The 5,169-nt window shown below is 39.3% G+C and overlaps 1 pseudogene; it reads right to left on the minus strand.

Moving 5' to 3' along the window:
• Positions 1-1,035: 1,035 nt before the first annotated feature.
• LOC149053453 (metabotropic glutamate receptor 4-like) lies at positions 1,036-2,986 on the minus strand (annotated as a pseudogene).
• Positions 2,987-5,169: the final 2,183 nt, after the last annotated feature.

Below are 5,169 nucleotides of genomic sequence, written 5' to 3' on the forward strand. Positions count from 1 at the left end.
GTTGTCTGTACCACGGAGCATGCCTTCACTGTTTAGACTGGGAGTCCTAAAGCTTTTTAAGCATGTATTCGAATATCTTATGACGATAAGCCCTCCACTCACCCTCACTCAGCGGCTGGTCAGCGGTTACATTTATGAGGTAAACATAGCGATCGCTTCCTGATCACCGTTCTTGTCGATCCGAAAATCAAAATACCAGCGTGATATTGCCTCGAAGATGAAGCAGATATGTTATTTGATTCGTACTTCACATTGGAGTCGAAGCCTGGGTGGCACAGATAATTTCTTACGGTGGAATCGACGAGGGGAATTCGAACACTAGTTGTAGTGTTTGAATTGTTGGAAGAAATGGTCGCATGGGGATGTAGTAATGGTAAGTTTAACGAACAATTTCAAATTTTGCCGCTTGAATTGAAAGTAAATTTAATTTGAATTGCTTTCGTATGTATTTCTGATGGTTTTAGATTTACCCGCTTGATTTATATCTGCTACGTTTCATGTTGACAAGCCCCTTAAAATGGCGGCCAAACTTAGAGATTGCCGAAAATTAAGTAAGTTCACGTAAATATATAGAGTTTTCGTAAAGATCGGGCAGCAAAGTTTTTCTCTGTAGTTACCTTTTCTATGGCACCTACTTCCTAGCTATGTTCAGTTAAGAACGCCTCACTTTTTCAAAACTTTACCTTGCATTTGATCGGTTTTCGCGTGTGTGACTTAAGTGAATCGATAAGGTGTCATTCAAGTCTTCCTGTTTCTTTAATTGAAACGTGATGTTCACGAAAGTCACCTCGATGGATAAGATAGAGTTAATCTATATGGCTGTGGTATTTTTTTTCCCTGAGTTTCCTAGGTACATGAATGTCTTACAACACACAAGAAATAAGCGAAATCCGTGTCTCAAGGAAAATCGACCGGACCGCTCTTACAGAGACACTCTCTTAAGATAGAAAAAAAAATATTAACTCCTTCAAGTAGGTTAGTCGCCTACATTGTGTGGTAATATGTGGGACAAAGACGACGCGTCTACGGCTTGGCTTGGCATGTTTCATCTCATTGAGGATTTAACATACATTTAATAAAGAACTCAGTTCATATCCTTGTGTGAACTGCTTCTGAAAGTAGTCACTATATGAAAATCATCCTCTAGAGAAGGGCAGCTCAGAGAGATTATGTTTAGAAATTTAGGCTTGATTGATTATGTAGTGTTCATTTGACTGTGGATTTAATTGGGTCATTAACAGCATATGGGGAATCCTTAGCTCTGATTAAAGCAACAGATGTCCTATACCCGTATCTTTTATCCTTTAAAAACCAGAAAACTGATCCAAGAGCAAGCGTTCATCCTTGACCATGTAGTGATCTTCCCTCGTGCAGTGAAATATGTGCCGTAGGATCTTCTGAACAACTTTCCGAAAGATCTTCGCCAAATTAACTCTGCTGAGCCAGATCGTCCTTCCTAGACAATGAAAACTATATTGTAGAATGTTCTCTTAATCGCCAACAACAAGGTGAGGTAGAAGATTTCCTTGTTCCAGGAGGACACTGTTCCGAGCATTCAGATTTCGGGGGGCAGACAGATAGAGTCTTCCAATGAAGTCTCTATAAAAATCTATGTTTGTTTTATTTTCATTTGAAATGATCCACTCTCCTCTGTCACCAAATTGATCGAACTTGATCTTTCCGGTTAGTCCGTCAAGCCTGACTCTCTGAAGGAGCCTCTGCATGCCAAAACTATTTACTATAGGCGATTTGTCCCGATTACTTGTATTGCTTGAGATAAAATTTCCAGTTGATAGATCTGTTGCATGGGCCAGTGCATATACGGCATCGAGAGTGTATGCAATAAAGGAACTATAGATTGCTTTAATCAAGTCGTTACAGCAACGCTCGATTTGGTCATGAACGCACTTCTTGCTCTTCAAAAGCTTCCATACTTAGCTTCTACTGTAGCTCCATTCATGGAAACTACCATTGTCTCTCTCCCTGACCAATATATCTTTTAAATATTCCTTGAAGCCAGAGTCGTTGAGTTCATGGTGTACAAATCCTAAAGAGCTCTCGAGAGTATCTTTTACCGGCGGTGTGGAAATTAAATGAGCCTGGCTCAAAATCCACACACGTCCAGTTAGGTTTTGCCTCTGAACTTCAGCCAAAAAAAATTCGTTCGTTAATTGTTGTATTACCGCAAGATCACAACTTTGACATTGTTCATCTGTTTAAGCTTTCTAACTAAGTTTGGAATACTCAGATGTTGACTTTCGAGGCGTACTAACTCCGTTAAAGCAGTACAGAACGAGTTTCTTTTTTGATGTACTTTCGCTAACTACTGCTTATGCTCCATACGAATCATATAGTGCAACGACAGCAACATAACTCCAATTGAAGTGTGTAACCAAGTCAACCATCACTTTTGCAAGAAACTCGTCCGAGGGCACTGTTCGATATAAATGTTTATAGGTAAGGGAGCTAAGTTCAGCACTAGTAGCTGATCCACTTATGCTCGAAACATTGAGCATCCGAAGAAATCCACCGATGAATAGAGCTGTGCTGGACTCGTCTGGGCCTATTAAAAAAATGATAACTTTCTTTCTTAGGGCATTTTAGCCTAAATTGACACAGGAATTAACGGTCAGAAGTTTGTAAACAAGTTTTGCAGCTTTTGAGAGGTTTCCATTGTAATCCCTTATGTCATATCCAAGGGAAATGTTAGAAAGAAGACTTGTGTTATTAATTATTCGTTCGATTGCGAAGATCATGGCCTGCATGCGACCAAGTCCTCTCAAATGTATCTCTCCACATCGGCTCCCTAAGTGGCCCGGCTGCTGGTGCACGCCGAAAAGTCCTCGCAATACGATATCGCCATCTCTGCATGAAGCCTGAACAGCAACATAGAAGCACAAGAAAAGAAACAACTGGTAGTGCAACGAGCTCATAGCAATACTAGTCTTTCTCCGCTTACTTGTTGGTGAATCCAGCGGATAGACATTAATTATTTGTACGTAGGTGTATTTTGCGGATATGGTGATGATCAGTAACTTGTTATGTTAATTTCAATTCAAAATCAAATTTTACGCTATAAACAGCAGCCAATTGTTATCACTTGTGAGCTTCTAGCTCGCTGGACTAATTCATAAACTTTAAATTAATGGTGACCATATGTTGGGAGTGTTTGAATTTAAAACGATCTCGGACTTTGTTATGCAAGCTTTATGGCAAACAAATTAAAACCATCGCTCTTAATTTTTCATTTTCTCTTGGTTTTTTTTCTCTCTCTCTCAATTTTTTTAAAAAGTCACCATATTGGAAAGAGCGAAAGAAAAACAGAATCATGGCTTTATTTGCTTTTCTAGCCTTACAGTTTGACGCAGTTGTTAAATGGAACTGTTGCGTGGCGAATAAAGAGAAAAAAGATAATGTATCTCTATAGAACGTACTTCTTCAATAGCGTAGTTTCGAACTGTTTATGCGAGAAAGTCTGCTAACTAGTTTTTTAGCATCAAGTCGGGACTGAGAGGAATAGGAGTCGTCTCAACATGGCAGCAAATGGTGCCTTCACAAATATGAAAGTTCCAGAGCTACGGAAATTTTTAAAAAAAAGGGATATTCATATTTCCGTACACGGTAAAAGTAGGCAAGGGGCAGAACTGCTTGAGCTTTGCAAGAACGCGGCTGAAATAGTAGGCCCAAAACTTGAAAAGGAAACAGTGCAACGCGACGGGTTGATAAATTCCAAGATAACATTGGCAGGAGGAAAATTACTTCCCCATCCACTTTCGCTTAAGTTTTAAACTCATGACTTCACCGGTATTCCAGATCTCAGGTTTCTCGATATTAACCATTGTCTGGTTGGAAAAGATGGCTACGATGAAAACTGTTTACGGTCGTATAAAAGTCTTGAGGGTTCTCGCTTATTTACTGACGGGCATGCAGATGACCTGAAGTACCACGGCACAATTGATGATGGCATTATACTGGCCAAAGTTGGAAATGCCGTGAAGAATATCATCGATTCGTCATTTTTCAGTACATCATCCATGAAAAGTTTCCGTTTCAATACTGGCTTTTTATTGAATTCGTTTCGAATTGCTTTGTTGGCAGCACTTTTTTCATATCATCCACTTGTTGAAGGTCAATGTCTGTTTGACAAGAAGCAGTCACTTTGAACTTTGTTTTCCTTAAGGAGGTAGTCGTGGTCTTTCAGAGAAATATCAGTAGAAACGCGAAAAATTTTGGTGGCAAGTTCGTCTATGCTGTCATCGCTAGCGTCTTGTTTTCTCCCCTCATTCGACCTTTTTCGCGTTGATTTGGACTTCTTCGGACTGTTTGCTGATTAAATATTTTTGGAACCGTGCCACGTGCTAGTCTTTTAATTCCAGAAAGTGTCTTCAGGATTTGTTTAGTCTCGTAGTGTTTGGAGCATACATCCAAGTTATTGATGGACGTGAACTCCTTATCAGCGCGACGACCGAAGGCACTCCATTTCTTTCTTAGTCTCTCTTCGCCTGGAAACTAGAAAAAGTTGAGGTCCGGCCTTGTTTAGAGTTATTTTTGCGCACAGGGATGACACAAAACTTCATATTCGACTTACAGTTACTCCGATCTTGCTTTAATTTCAAGATAAGCGCATATTTCCCTCTGCCTCGGCTTGGTGCTGATAATTAGTTACCAGACTATCTTGCACAGATAATTCGAAACTAGCCTCGATTTTTAAATAACTAGTCGCCTGATCTATATTTGGCAAGTTGCGCTAAAATAATTAAATATTCACACAAAAAAATGACAAACGGCTTGAAAAATGCAAATCAGTCACTCTATTATTCAGCGCACACCGGCCATTTGTCTTCCGCAACTGCAATGCTTCCTTTCTTAGCCATCGAGGAAGCAAAACTTCCTATTAAATAAGCCATCCTGCAAACATAACAAGGGACGATCCATACTAGTATTTCCTGGTGATTTTTATCAAAAGTCAAGTAATAAACATATTTGCAATACAGTGTCAGTTAATAACATGAATTTTCCTCCTTCATAGGTTCCATTTTTTTTTATTTACGTGCATGTAGAAGTCTTTCACACACTTAAAATAACACAATTATTTTAAGAAAGCTAATTGTAAGATTCGGCTTCCTGATTAGAACTATCAAAAGCAGGGTTTATGCGTACACAAATTGA

This window comes from Pocillopora damicornis, chromosome 1 (assembly GCF_964200805.1).
Source record: "Pocillopora damicornis chromosome 1, jaPocDami1.2, whole genome shotgun sequence".
Taxonomy (NCBI): domain Eukaryota; kingdom Metazoa; phylum Cnidaria; class Anthozoa; order Scleractinia; family Pocilloporidae; genus Pocillopora; species Pocillopora damicornis.